This window comes from Aythya ferina (genome assembly GCF_964211825.1).
Source record: "Aythya ferina genome assembly, chromosome: 11".
In the NCBI taxonomy this organism is placed as follows: Eukaryota; Metazoa; Chordata; class Aves; order Anseriformes; family Anatidae; genus Aythya; species Aythya ferina.
The window spans coordinates 19,768,170-19,783,163 of NC_140307.1; the positions used below are offsets into that span (position 1 = coordinate 19,768,170).

Sequence of the window (14,994 nt, forward strand, 5' to 3'; positions counted from 1 at the left end):
TGTGAGCTTTTTTTTTTTTTTTTTTTTTTTTTGAAGGGTGTCAGGTTTAAATCTTCTTGAAATCCATCTTGCACTCCCGTGGCAAGGACAGTTCTCAAAGCTGCCTATTTCTGTGGCTGCAATGGGCCTGATGCATGTTCAGCTTGCCTCCCTGCCCTTCTGAAGGCCTGCCCTCCGGGCTCGCCCAGCGGGTGTGCTGCTTTCTGAGCACCGGGTGGGCGACAGGCCTCCTCTTGGCAGAACTTGCCTGGCCATCAGTCAGCACGGCCGCAGCCTGCAGCGGGCACTGCTTCTCCCCGCGGGCTGACGGGACGGGCAGAGGTGTCCCAGGGCCCGGGGAAGGAGGGCTGCTCGCTGCAGCTGCCCTGTGCCCGCCACCGCGGCCCTGCTGCATAGAGCCCCATTGTGCCGAGCGGTTACAAGTGAGGAGAGAACAACAAAAAGGAACATTGAGAGGCGGTAAGTCCCATGGAGGCGGGAAGGAACTCGCAGTACTCCCCCTCACACTGCTCGCTCTGAACAAATGTCTGCTTGTTCTCTAACTTCCAGTTCTCTAAACTCTGGTTTGGCTCCTCAGCAAAAGGATTAAGACCCCACGGTGTGCTCGGTTCCTCTCCGAGGTCACACACAGGCAGCTCGATGCTCCAATGGCAGCTCGATGCTCATGGGTGTCTTCCCCTGATCTTCTTTGGCAGTGAGGGGGTTGCAGTGCTTGAAACTGGCTACAGTGGGAGTGAGCTGACTAATGCTGGGAAACGAAGGTAGTTTCCAAAACACTGAGTGCTTAGGGGGATATGCACGGAAGAGCAAGGCAAGCAACAGGGCAAGAAGTGCTCTGAACAGAGGTCAAGTATTGTAGGGAATGTCCTGCTGCTGAGCTCAGTGTCTCCACAGTATCAAGCGGAGCAAAGATGAAAATATCAGTATCTTGATTTCCAATGTAATCTGATCTGGCAGGCCGCACAGAAGCGATGCCAGAGAGGGTATTATGCTCCACTTTTACAGTGTTCTCTGGAAAAGAGAAGAAAACAGTTTGGAAGTGTCCTTGAATAAAGTCACATCAGTCTTTGGTGTAAAAGGTGCAGCTCAGAGAACATTGTTGCTCTTCCTTGGCGCAGGCTGTAAGGGGTAGGTTTGGTTTCCTAAGAACTGGAAGAGCCCACAGAGAGCCCAGAAGCCACACTGGGACAGGGGCCATAGTGCTGCTGCATGGGGTCCCAGCTCCCTGAGCTGGGTGTTTGCCTGCTGGCAGCCCGAGCTCTTCCCGGCCGCGGCAGCACCACAGGACCCAGTGCAGGCAGCTGGAGCAGCACTCCTGTGCCGGCACGGGGACAGCTGCAGGAGCGGAGGGGACTGGCCCCTGGCAGCCAGAGCCTGCAGTCCTGGAGCTGCTTTCTGCTGCTGTGGGCACTGGGATGGAGGATTGAACAGCACAGCCTGTTCGTGAGAGCAGCATTGAGTTCAGGGCAAATCGGGCTAACTAATGTCTGCCTGACCCTTTTTTTTTTTTTTTTTTTTTTTAAGTTTCAGTCTGATGGCTTGTCTCAATGAAGTACTGTATTTCAATTGAAAACTGCTGCTCATCCTCTTTTCTGCCTCGGAAAAGGGAAGCAAGACTCCACTGTTCCTGTCTTTAAATACAGAAGGAAAATAGGTGGTGGTTAAGCCCAGCACTGTGTGTAATCCCAACTGCAGCTTTCAGACCTTCAGTGTTTGCGTACTTTCCAGGCAGGTGCCAGCAGACCTCATGCCATGTAACAACCAGCACGCAGCAATTGCTGTGGTCCTGTTAAGGCCCAGCCGTGCCAGGCCTTCAGAAGCACCAAGCAGGGGGTGGCTGCAGGATGCTGGAGGGCAGGCAGGTGAATGTGACATCCAGGCTGGGTGGGCACCAGGACACAAGCGGGGGCTGTGCTCAGCTGGTCATCTGCCTGGTGTGCTGGGAGCGCCAGTCCCCTTTCCCGGGCTGGCAAAGCCACCAAAGTGTGCAAGAGCAGAGGGAAGGGCCCCAGAGATGCTCTCCTGGGAAGTCAGGAGCCCAGCTCAAGGCCTGAAGTCCCCCGTGGGTGCTCATCCAGCCCTGCTTGCCGCTGGTCTCTGCATCCCATCCCTTCACTTTGCCTCTGTCCTTGGGCCTGGGGCTATGTGGTCATTGCCTGGTGGCCAATACTGGTTTTGAGCATTCTGTGCTCTGCTACATTCAGAAACTTCTGCAGGACCAAGAGGCTTAGCAGGCAGCATTCCCAGCTTAGGCTGGCGTTCACAATGGCCTTACTGGAGCCGTTGGCGTTATCTGCTGGCGCTGCACCTGCTCGCGGCACGATTTCCTTGTGAAGGGGCATTCACTATAAACATTGGCAAGAGCTGTAGCACTGCCGAAGGAGCCCAGCTGCCTCCTCATTAACGGAAAGAGAAATCTATTCATCGGGCTTCTCGAGAATGTTTAAATAGCCAGTGTTTTCCTTTTGACTCGGAAAAAATGAGACGCCTGTTGGAGTTCAAAAAATGTGAGTCCCAAAAGGGTGTTATCTGTCAGTTTTTAAGCTTCTTTGCTGTGGTATGCAAAAAATCTGGTCTGTCATGTCTTGCTGAAGGTGTTGGTGCTGGTGCTGTGTCCTTCTCTGCCCACACAAGCTGCAGCGGGGCGCAGCACAGCTCTGCTTGCACGGGCACTCTCCCAGCCCAGGCAGGCCCTGTAACCAGCAAACACCTTTCTTGTAGGGCAGCAAAAAAAGTCAGTCGAAGGAAAAAAGGTCGAGCACGTGGCATTTATTCACATAATCTCTCTTCACTTCTCATGCTCATTCAATTTGGATAATGAAAGCAAATTTCTGGGTTTCACTTCTGTTTCTTCAGCAGTGCTCTTTACAAGCCTCCAGCACAGTGCTCCTTGCAGCTAGGAGACGCAGCGTGGGGACAGTAAGCACAGTGGGAAACAACTTGCTTTCGGGTTTAAAAAGAGTCATAGTGCAGTTCCTGCATAAACGCAGCTGCTACTGAGAGAACTTAAAAATGGTACCCTCAAGCTTCTAACAATTATTGTAAAGCTCTTAAGCGAGAACAGGTTTAAACAAAAATCCTGATTTACCTGAAGTCAAATATGAGAAGCTAAAAAATCAGCTCTGTGCTGAGCTCACAAGATTGTTTCACTGAAATTTTTCTCTGCCTGGGCTTGGCCTATTTGTTTTATTCAAATGAGGTGAGGAAGACGGGCTCTGACTTCCTTTGTCAATAGGTCTCATTTCCAAATAGGTCATTTGCTCCTACATAGCCTGCGATAAGTTTCTAGCACATCACTGTGTAACTGATACCAGCAAATTGGCAATCGTGTGGTTCCTGGACATTCACCCATTTTGTGTCAGAGCTGACATGCATTACGCATTGCTGGTGGGTAAGAATTAAACCTGCTAAAATGGCAGCTTTAATTCAGCCTCGGATCGTGCTATCAGGGAGATGAAAATCCGTGATTTCCTCTAGGAAGAGGCACCACAACACAGGAAATTAGAAAAGCATGTCTTCAGAGAGCCACTGTGTACTCTGCAGAAAGTTTTTGCTCTCCTCTGGATTTAATCTGTTTAATGGTTCTGACCTATGACAACAATTCACTTTAGGGAGTTCCTGTGTTTAACTGAACATGCTCTTTTGTTTGTTTCTGAACAGATCAGCATATAGTGAGTAACAGCAGGAACTCCACGCCCTGTTTACAGCTTTTTGATACTGTCTCTTTTTTAAAATACAGCTTGTATCCAGCAGGGTCAGCAGGGGAACGATGGCCTGGTTCACTGGAACTTCATGGAAGTACTGTGCTGCATTGCTGCTCCGGGAGGACCAGGCGTGGTGTCTGCAGAGCTGCTGCACTGCAGCCTGATACCAAAGTTGTGAACTTGTGCTGGTACTTTCAATTTGCAATACATCATGCTAAAAGTGCAAAAGTGCTTGGCTTCTTCAAAGTGCTAGATGGAAAGCGTTGTCTTCAGTGCACTGAACCGCCAAGCCGATCAGCTTCTTACTTGGAGCTGTTGGCATCTTTAAAAGAATCCCCAACTGTTTTAATTATTTTCTAAGTGTTAATTATGAAGCTTTATGAACACTCTTAAAATGCAGGCAAACCTGTGTCTCTGTGATGCACTGTTGACTCCTGTTTCTCCAGAAGCTGGCTGGGAGCTGCCAGCAAAAGCTTGTTCTGGATACATCAGCCAGATCGCTGCTGCCACCTCTGCATGGCCACAACTGCCCCATGTCCCCCTGCCCACAATCAACGTGTCCCAAGCAGCCTGGCTGGTAAGCTGTTGCCACCTTCACCCTTCTGTGTCCCTGCTCCTGCAGTTTAGAACTGCTACCTTAGATGGTAAAGCAGCTTACAAGGGTTGCTGCTGCTGTTTTCCAGATAGCTAATCTGTGCTTCGGCTTCAAATGACATGCCCGGTGCCCTTGTGGTGCTGGGGGTGTGAGCAGCAAGCCCTGCCCCACATGCTGCTGCTGGGAGCAAGACCATGAAGGAGTGGTTGTACTGGAACTGTGCTAGATGGGTGGGGGCTAGATGGCTTTCTGTATTGCATGAGTAAGAAGGAACTCCACCAGTCTCATGTAAAATAATCTCATAAAATGGTAGTGACAAGAGCAGTGGCTGGCAAGAGCTGCTGGCATTTGATACGCAGGGCAAGTGCTTGTTCCCTGGTATCTGGCATGTGTGTGGTGGACACTTTGATACAGGCAAGTGTTTTATGTATTAAGCCTAATTATACTTGGAGTTTAAAAGTCATGCGATTGCTTGAGCATTTCATACCAAAATTATCTGGTGGCATTTTCAAGCAAAGCACGGTGAGATCCCGTAGGCGTCCAGCTGCACCCGGCGGGATCCCCAGGCTGTGCAGAGCTGCCTCCTCGTGCAGACCAGTATGAGGTGGCACCCCTGGGCCCTGTATGGTGTGTTCTGATGTGGGAGTGCATTGCTGTGCATAGTCACTGCCTTCTGTGGGTGAAACTTGGCCCTGCAGAGTCAGCGAGTCAGTAAGTGGTTTCCGTCCCAAGACTCCACAGAAACCCCTTAGCTTTCCGGCATTTGAAAAGTCAGTAAAATATGTGCAGGGTTTCATTTATTTATTTTTCCCCTCCTCCTAACCCTTACATGCCCTGAAGAACATGTATACACAATAATCCTGCTGGCATTCCCAGCATAGACACTTCTCCCACGGGTGGCAGCAGCTCAGTGCAAGTAAGGGCTAAATGCTCACGTCTGTAGTTTGGAGGCGTGAAGGAGCGCAGTGTCTCTGACATACTCTTACTGCTATTCATGTAGGCAGCTGACTACTGTAGCAGCATTACACTTCCCTGGCCTTTAAAAATAAAAAGTCGGTTTCTTGTAAAATCTTTTTTAAAAGGGCAATAATACAAAACTGGCCTGAGTCTTAAGGAAGAAAAAAAAGTCAAACTCCTTTGGGATCTGTGTATTGTCCTTGGTGACGCTCAGAGCAAAACAACACCTGCCTCTCTGAAAGCCTTCCAGTGTTTCTGGTCTCCTTTTCCAAGAGGAGGTCCGTTCTATGGAGGAAGAGGTTAAGTGTGTGAGCAAATGGGGCAAAAGATTATGTGAAACAAAAATCCCGGTACTGTTTGTTCTGCCATCTGCTCTAAGTTTGTTCCAGCGCTGTGTGTGCTTTCCCATCGCTCCCTCTCCCGTTATCATCCTGTGCCGCGTGCTCCCCGAGCTGGCGCGGCAGCGATGGCCCAGGCTGGCGCGTCCTGTCCCAGAGGAGCTGTGGCAGCCCCAAGCCACTTGAGAGCAGAGCACAGCTTGGGCAGGAGGAGGGTGAGCACTGGGGACACGGCTGCCTGCTGGCGTAGGAGAGGTGCAGTCATTTCACATGTTGCCTCCACGACCCCTGCTTGTTCTCCCTGCCCCAAATTTTCAGTCTTTCCCTCCTGGTTCCCCAGCCAGGCTCTCTGGAGCCCTGTACTGGGTGTATGCACGGGCCACTGGCCTCCCGCACCGCCCGCACCACCCTTCCCCTGCTGTGCTTCTGCCTGGGAATGTGACCTTGCTCCCTAGATTATTTACAGTCAAAATATTGCTGCAAGCATGCAGAGGGCTTTTTTTTTTTTTTTTTCTTTTAATTCCACAAAAACATGAATTCTTTCAAGGGGGACATGGGGCTGGGTGGGAATGCTCTGCAGTGTTTGGGAACGTGCTGCCTCACGCCGTTTCCCTGTCTGGGAAGCGTGCAGAGGGGTGCGAGGGCCCTCCTCTCCACGTGCCCAGGAAGGCGCCTTGTTTTATTCATGGGGCCTGCCATCAGTCCGGGGAGAGCTGCGGGGTGGCACTGAGGGGGCCGTGGTGTGTGTGCAGCTGGGGCCCGGCTCCTGCCCGAGAGCTGCACAAGCGCATTTGTAGTGTGAGGCCTGGTGAAACGACTGAGGAGTGGGGACCAGCCACGACAGGGCCAGTGGGGTGGACAGCAGGCAGCTCGGGGGGAGCAGAGCCCAGGGCTGCTCGGCCCCCAGTCACGCAGGGCCTGCGCTGGGCCAGGCAGGGCCTCCCGGCTGCTGAGGCCCACGGAGCTGTCGCATCCCTGCTGGAGTGGTGGTGGCCAGGTTTCTGTCTGCCCACAGCCCAGTCTGTTATTTGTAGTGCCCAGCTTTTGCGTAGGAGTAAGCACAGCGATGGCCAGCACAGCTCACCGCTGTACCAGACGCTGACCTTGGTGTGGAAAGTCTGCTTACCCCACGGACCTCGGCTTGGTTAGGCACGTGCCTTGCCTCACGCGGGCACGGGCTGTGCCAACCTACAGCCGTGAGATCATTGGCGGCGGGCAAGGGTCTCTGCTCCCCGTGCTGTTTGCTACTTCACAGGGTGTCCGCCAGGCGTGTGGGTGGACAGCACACAGTCTGCCCTTGGGATCGCTTCCACTGGGCAGGTCCTCAGCGGTGGGGAGTTCTTTGGCACATTCCTTTCGCTGAATGCAAGTGGTGCAAAGAGCTGCCTGTGAGCAGTGCAGGGTGGCCTGCAGTCTCTCAGCCACAAGGCTGGGTCTCTGGTGGGTGTCTGTGCCCCTTTACAGCACAGCGTTAGGCGTGCTGAGTGCTGCGTCTTCTCCCCCAGGGTGTCCCAAAGGGTTAATGATCACTGTAGCAGATGGAGGGATAGTAAGCAGATTAATTGCCTTGTGCAAGGTACCTAATGTCTCACCCTCCTTCAGAAACACAACACTTGTTCAGCCAGGTAAGTAACTTGTTTTAAATCCCCTCTCATTGCAGCTGACCCTAACTGTGTTTATCCAAGTGGCTGGAGTTGTTCCAGTCTCTCTGGTAAGTGACCTTTCCCGAATTTTTCTTTTCAAGTTGACATTTAAGAAGGGGGGAAAAAGTCACAGAAACAAACCGTGTTTTAACAGCGATAAAGCCCTAGCACTCAACAAAGCCAGGAAAGTCTCATTGGAGCCTGCCACTGATGGCTGGGCCTTCCCCAGCAGAATCCATATGGACAGCGCTGCCTTTAATTTCCTGCCCTGCCTTTTTATGCCTTGCATGCTGCAGCAGCCCGCGGGACACTCGGCAGCTCTGCCGGGGTGCGGGGATGGCTCCGCACCCAGGGAGGCTCCAGGGTGCGGCTCAGCCCAGACAGCTGCTGGCAGCTGGAGGCACTCGCATCATCAGTTCATTACTGAAATTCAAATGAAGAAGAGTCTTAAATCTTCTCTGGAAGGAATCTGGGTTTTGGCAGGCGGTGGAGCACTCTGCTTATTTTGAAAAGGCCTTGGACAATTTTGGTAAATGTTTTACTGTGTGTTCGAGCAAGTAATTTATCCCTGTTTTTCACATTCCTCGGTTTCTGCTTCAGCACTTCTGCTGCTCACTCCTCTCATAGGAAGATATTTAAGAAATGAGGTCTTCAAGCTCTGAAGGAAGTTTACCTCTTCAGCCTGTTGCCCTGAGCACGAACTGCCTCTCTCAGGCTGGGAATCCCAAGGCTGCCCAGCACCGAAGCATCCTCTGAGCGCCACTGTCCCCGTGTCCCCACCAAAGCTGTGGCATGCCATCCCCAGCTGGGCTCGGCATGAAGCAGCATCTCTTGCACATCCCTGCTCTCTCCATCTGCAGAGCACCCAGGGCTGGCCCTGCAGCCCCACTGAGGTCTGTGTTGGGTTGCAAGTGGTGAGCAGGATGGCAAGAAGCACCTGCTGGGTGCCAGAGCTTCCCCACAGGTCCTCCCCTCTGCTCCACTCCCTCGCCGATGGTGATGGTGCCGCTGCAGAGTGCTGCCTCACAGAGATGAACCTGCAGAGACGATGCTGCCTGCAGCACCAGGCCAGGGCACCTCCTGCCCTGCTCGTTGCTGCTGCCTGCCTGAACGCGAGAGAAAGCCACCAGCCAGGTAGGTCCAATGGCAGAGGTGCCTCTAGCAAACTGATAGCTAGGCCTTGCTGCTGTGTTTCACCTGTTTCACCTGGGGCAGCTCAGCTGCCCGCTGGTTAGGGTTTCCATCTGCAGTGGCTCTGGTGCCTGTGAGTGTTGCTGCTCGGAAGCTATGACAGCCCCTGGACCTTACCTACCGTATGGCCTTTAATCTGTGGTGGCAAGAATGCCTCATTTCACATTAGCTCAGAGCTGGCCGGGGCGTCAGCTGGCGCCAGGTCAGTACGCTGGCCCTGGAGTGGGACAGCCTGTGTCCAGAGACTTCCGCTCCCCTTCCAGTAACGTCAGCACTGGAGAGCGTGCAGCTATTTTAGGCACAGGAATGTCAGTGGATGATTTCACTTTTGTTTTGTACTTGATAACCTTTCCCATCACAATGAAACAAGACGTCCAAGCTGAGCGTGCTTCCGTGCACGGGTGGGAAAGCCATTCAGGCTACTCTGCAAGGGAAAAGAAAAGCTGCTTTAAAAATAGCTGCACAATTGTCTGTGATGCCTAGACAAAAGGAGAAAAAAAACACTCTCCGTGCTGCAATATGCACAAAATGCATGGAGACAGCCTCAATGGTCTTGAGCCCGGTGGCACGGGAATACAGGCTGCACTGCCTCTCCCACCTGCATCCCACATGGAGAGGATGCCCAAGGTGGGCACCACACTCACCCTGCATGCCGCCAGCCAGGAACGGAGAGAGCAGAGCTGCCCCAGCCTGCAGCAGAGTGGCTGTTCTACGAGGACCCCCTTTTTCTCCCCACCACAGGCAGGTGCACACATTAGATTTTTTTGTCCTCCCCTGTCATTCTGCCCTCAGCCAAGTCCCTTCTCTGCAGGGTTTCAGCACTGGGAACTCGGTCAGGCAAACCCACTGCAGGCCTCAGACGAGATAAGTCCGGTCAAACCCAAATTGCTAGAGCTCAGCTCCAGCTTTTATTTCCTGTGGGGAGGGAGCTGGCTGAACTAAGTTGTTATTTTTTTTTTTATTATTTTTTTTTCAAGCTTTCAGCCTGCAACTTCCCATGAACTGCTGACCCATCATGTGATGCAGGCTGCGGCAGGCTGGCTGGATGCAATGTCACCGGCTTATCACAGCGCACTGGGCTCAGGCAAAGCCCCACTGCACAGCAGGGCACAGTTGCTGAGTTTCCTGTCCCAAGCACTGAGTGACCTGGGCACAGGAAGGTGAGAGGAGCTGCTGGGAGGGGGCAGCTGCTCCCCTTCCTATATCTCCTGCAGGTTTTGGAGCTCTGAGGGAAACTGGGGCATCTTCCCTTGGCTGCTCATGCCTTCCCCTAAAACTGTCGTCCCCTTCCTGGCTTCATGCTGTGCCTTTGCAATGCTCAGCTTCAGCACGAGCATGAAGGCAGAGCTCTGTGGCTCTTCTGAGAGCACGGTGGCAGGAGTGTCCAGGCAGGCTGGGGGAGGCCTGTTGTCAAGGGAGGCCTTTAAGAGGGAAGGAAGGAAGCTCATTTATTACCCCCTCCCCTTTCTCTATGAGAGATGCCTGCCCGCTCCCCGTGGCGGTGTGGCTCCTCTCTGTGGTGCCAGCCCTGCTCCTGCATGCCTTCAGTCACGCTGCGGCGTGCATCGTGAGCCTTCTTGCAGGATGTTGGCTGGCAGTGGTGGCACCTGGGCTCTGGTTTGCTTGATCCCTTTGCTCAAAGCCGTCTGGAAGCTTTTTGCTCAATCCACTGAGCACATGACTTACAGGGTGACTCCAAAACCTGCCCTTGCCATTCATGAGCTTGAGCCTGTTTACAAAACAGTGGCTGAGGGCTGCTATTTATTGTTACATACATATTGCATTCAGAGTTGCTAAACAGGCAAAGCCAAAATGAAAGTCATCTGAGCAGTTTGCTTTAATTAGAATAAGATCCTGATGAATCATGAGGTTTCTTTACCTCAAAGATGCACAAGGAATTGACTTTGGCAGCAAACATCAAGGTACAGCAGTCAGTGCAGCCTGCTAGCTACATTTGACATCTGCTGGAAAGACTTGTTTTTCCATCCCAAGTCACATGCTAACTTGTGATCTGATCATGAGATACAAAGGATAATCTTCCAATATTTATTTTTCTCATCTGTAATTTTAAAAGGCAGACGAAAAAAAATAAAAAGCAGTGTGAAAAAAAAAACATAAAACCTTAGTTTCCTTGCCTGTTTTGATTAGTGTCACTCTAGGCACTGTGCTTGCTGCTCGGACAGGGCAGGAGACGGTTTCCAGCATGGTGGGCTCCAGGAGCTGCATGCACGGGCCTGGTGCCCAGGGTGTGGTGGTGGTGGTGGGAGCAGGGGCTGGCTCCTTGGCTTGGAGATGGATGCGGCTCATCCACAAATGAAGGGCAGTGGGGCAGCTGCACTGCTGTTGCTTTATGCAGTGAGTAAGAAGGAACTACACAAGGATGGAGGAGTCTGATGCAGTCATGTTGAGTTGCTTGGGGCCTTACAAACAGTCTGACTATATGTGTAGCTGCTTGTGCTGAGCTCTGGTTACTGAAAGCAAGAAGAGATCATTGGCATCATGTTCCCAAGATATAAAGCGTCCCATCCTGGGACCAGGTGGAGGGGAGAGCTCATCCTGCTCTATGGCACCCACAGCTGGCCCCACGCTGCAGTTCAACATTAAATGTGTGTGTTTGACTATAAATGTCCAAATAACATTTTTATAGCAATATCCTGATGCAATCAGCTACACAGGCGGAGTTACTTGATACACACTCTAGTCCAAAGGTTTATAGTAAGCCCAGCTGCATAATTAAACCCAAATTGCCCTTGAATAAAATCCCCCACATCATCACTAGGGAATTTTCCTAGTGCATCTTGAGCATTTGTACTTCTGGGGGACAATGTCTGTGGAGCACCAGAAATCCCCACAGACCCATTGCCGAGCTGACACAGCGGCTGCTGAGAAAAGGTGGCTGAGCCCTGGCTGTGTGGTGCTTCAGGCTGGAGCTGGCTTCTTGCTGCAGAGCCACCAGGACCTGATGGGACAGGCAGTGTTTGTTCTCCCAGCCAGGACCTGTGTGCCATTGACTGCCACATTTGAATGAGGAGGTTGCTGCCCATCGTTTGCATGCGTGCAGAGCCCTGCCCTGCACCTACACTTGTTATTCTGAGAGCAGTCTGTCTGTCTGTTCAGTGCTGGGAGCAGCTACCAGGGCTGGAAAACACAGCAGGTCATGGACATGCTCTCCAAACTTCTGTCCTCACCCAAACGTGCTGTGCTCCCCGTGCCGGCAGGGTGGTGGGGCACACGGGGATGAGGCGGTCGTGCTGCAAGTGTGGGTTGCTTCGGAGAACTCAGTGGCCACGGAGGAAGCGGTGTGACGCGCCCTCTGTCAAGTCTCACCGCAGCCTCACTGCCACAGCTATTTCTGTGCTGAGGGGAGGTTTTCCAGTAAAATATGCACTGGTGTCAAGAGTGGTGTGATGACAGCCAGAGAGGAGCTGGGCGGAGGGCAGGGGGGGGCTTCTTGCTTCACCCCACGGTGGGATGGGACATCCCTCGGCCACGGGGCAGCACTGGGGGCCAGTGCAATAAGGCTACTGGCAGGGGTGGCCCAGAGATCTGCTGGGTCCCTCCTGTGTGGGGAAGGGCCCAGGGGTGTGGGCTGGCAGGCCTAGATGACTGCGAGGCTGGCGGGGCCATGTATTGCAGCAGGAGGTGCCTGCACCCTGCCAGTGGGGGCCGAGCAGCTTCGCCAGGGCTGTTGGTGAAAGAGGCTTTGTGTACGGCTGGGAGCTGATATGATCTTAAGGCTCAAAGCTGGCGTGGCGTAAACAAGAGATGATTTTAAATTAAATATAAGGCAACCCTTAATAAAGAGCTCTCTCCAGCAAGCAAATACTTCTGCGGACTCCACAGTGGCACTGGTGAAGGGGGGCTCTGGTGAGCATACCTAGTGGCCCTGGCAGGAGAGCAGTGGGCCCACTCCAGCTCCCCTGTCCGGCGGCACCTGAGGGCTGCAGCCCCAGCAGACCTGTGGCTGCTCCTTGGGGACATGCCTCAGCCCTATGGTTTCCTGGTGTGCCTATCCCAAGCAAAATCAGAGCAGGCTGACCCAGAGAGCTGGCTCCTGATAGTGACAGCAATGGTTGGCAGCACTGCCTTCAGGTCTCCACATGCTGCGCCTCATGGCTGCGCTGGCTGTGCCATGCTGTTGGGCCCCTGATGAGGGCCTTGGGCCTTCCTGGGCCCGGGGCTGCTCCTGCTGGCAGTGCTGGCTCTCCAGCAGCCCTCACTGTGCACTGTCCTCATGCACTGGGAGCAGGTGTTGCGGGAGTAGGCAATGCTGGGGTGCAGCGCTGGGTGCTGCCCCCCTGCATGCAGGCATGTGTGCTCACCAAAGGAGAAGGTTCATCTGTTTGCCTCTGAGCGTGGCATATGCACTCGTTCCTGGAAGAGAAAGACATCAATGTTTTTAAGGAAGTAAGCAAATGCTAAAGAATATCTTTTCAGAGTGGCCACCTCCCGCTTTCTTGAATTCCTCAGGGACAATGAGCGCTTTGTAACCTTGCAGTGCTCTCAGCAGCCAAAACAACTTCTGTGTGATCTCAGCGGCTGTAAATCAACGAGCTCCATCGGGTGCTATTGCTAGGGTAAATTCAGTGCTGATTGCTTTGATCTGCAATGCTTTTATTTTTTACCCTCTACAGAGATACACACAAGGTCAGGCTAATGGCTGAGACATGAAAAACGCATGTGGCCTTTATTGATCCTGCCATGATTAACGGCCCAGAGGGAAGGCTGGTGATTCATGCCCGCTTGTGAGGTGCCTGTGAGTGCGAGCTGCGGGCCTGGGCACCCGAGCTGCTTCCTGCTGCTTCGGGGACTGCAGACACGGTTCTCACGGATGTCCTTGCACTGGGCAAATAGAAATTTGTATGCAGTACACTTGCAAACTGGCATCTATTTCTGTTTGTCATTTACTTTCTCTGTCCATTTTGGAAATAGATCAAAACCAAGCCAAACTGAAACCTTGCTTCAGTCATGTTGACAAAGCCTCTTTCCTTTCCTGATAGCTCGGGTGGGCCAAGAAGAGAGTCCTTGAGAAGGCCATAACACAGAGCCTCCCTGGCCTGATTTTAGGCGATGTTGTGGCAGTCCCAGCAGGATGAATCCCCTGCTGCTGCTGCTGTGGGCTGGGCAAGGCCCAGCCAAAACTGGGCAAGGCCCAAGGCGCTGCAGAGTCCAGCCTTTTGGGTACCAGCATGTGAGCTCTCAATAAAGCAGCTTCAAAGCTGCTTGCTGAGATTAGCCTCGCAGTCTGCGGATTTTGGAAAGAGTTTTCACCCTACTGGACATCTGTTACTTGCCGGTGGCAGGCCCAGGGGCTGCTCCAGATGCGCTGCCCCAGCCCACCCCCACAGCAGGGACCCCAGGCACAGGGCTTGCTGCGTGCCCCAGGCACGGCTGTCAACCTGCACGTGGGGCAGTCATCCTAATGTTGGAGGGGAAAATTGGGCCCTGCTGAGAGGATCTGGACAGTGGTTATGTAACTTTCCCATCTGACACGAGAACGCTTCCCCCTGAGCCATGCGACTGACGGAAGGCATCACACTGCCGCCAAGGCCCCGCGGTGCTCCCCAGCATCCCGGCTGCTGCTGCCCACGCCTGCCCCAAGCCTGGTGCCCGCTGCGGCACCCCCAAAATCACCGCACTGCCACCTCCACTCATTGCCTGCTCACTTGCTTCTGCTTTTATCCTGTCTTGCAGGTGCTGTGGAATATTTCCAATGCCCTCCCCTCACTAAGAGCAAAGACATGGTTTATCTTGGGCAGTGCCATCAAGGGGACAAAGCTTTGCTGCCAGAACAATTGCAGAAGCCATGCTCCCCGTATCCCCAGCTGACAGCACCCCTTGGGAGAGCCTGGAAGCCAGCCCTGTGTGCTGAGCAGCCAACAGACACCAGAAGATAGCACCTCAGCACCACCTGAAGGTCAAGGCACAAGGGTGGGCTCCACAAAGCCAAAGTGGACACGTCCCCATGCAGGTAACTGCGGCGCAGTGCTCACACACCTGCCCATCCGGCCGCTAGTGTGTGCATTTGGCAGAGTGGCCCGGCTGCACTGTGCTCCCAAATTAGCTGTTTGGGCCAGGTCAGGTTGGTTTTCCTGTTTACTGTCTGAGTGGAAAATAGGGACAGAGTACAAAACCTCATCCCTGGGCTATAAAAAGACCTTTTTCTGTGGGCACAGGAATTTTACCTTCCTCTCATTTTTTTTGCCAGCCTGGCACTGCCTCGGTGGCGCCAGGTGCACGGCCAGCAGGCGGTGATGGCCATAATGCGTAGCAGGAGGGATGCCCAGAATAGCAGCTCTCTGGCAGGAGATATTTCTTGTGCGGAGAGCTGGAGCCATCCACCATTCATCCCTGGGCCCACTGCAAAAAAACGTCCCCTGGATGGGTTTAGCCAGCAGGAGCAAGTGGTCAGGGTGGATAAGACACTGCCCAGCCACAAAGCTGACCTGCCTGCGTGTCAGTTTTACAGCATCAGGATGAGTTATTGGGATCCTAAACTGTGCAAGCCCAGAGAGGTTGCTAAACCTTGTTTGCCTTGGACTGTTTGTCCAAAAAGATACTGCGAG

At 53.2% G+C, this 14,994-nt stretch overlaps 2 long non-coding RNA genes across 2 annotated transcripts; both read left to right on the top strand.

The window, feature by feature from the left end:
* Positions 1–56: 56 nt before the first annotated feature.
* Positions 57–5,911, top strand: LOC311442588. The gene is made up of 2 exons (XR_014696763.1): positions 57–459; positions 3,740–5,911. It is a non-coding gene; the product is annotated as an uncharacterized lncRNA (long non-coding RNA).
* A 185-nt stretch (positions 5,912–6,096) lies between these two features.
* LOC311442586 lies at positions 6,097–8,644 on the top strand. Its single transcript, XR_014696761.1, has 3 exons — positions 6,097–7,170; positions 7,255–7,305; positions 7,838–8,644. It is a non-coding gene; the product is annotated as an uncharacterized lncRNA (long non-coding RNA).
* Positions 8,645–14,994: the final 6,350 nt, after the last annotated feature.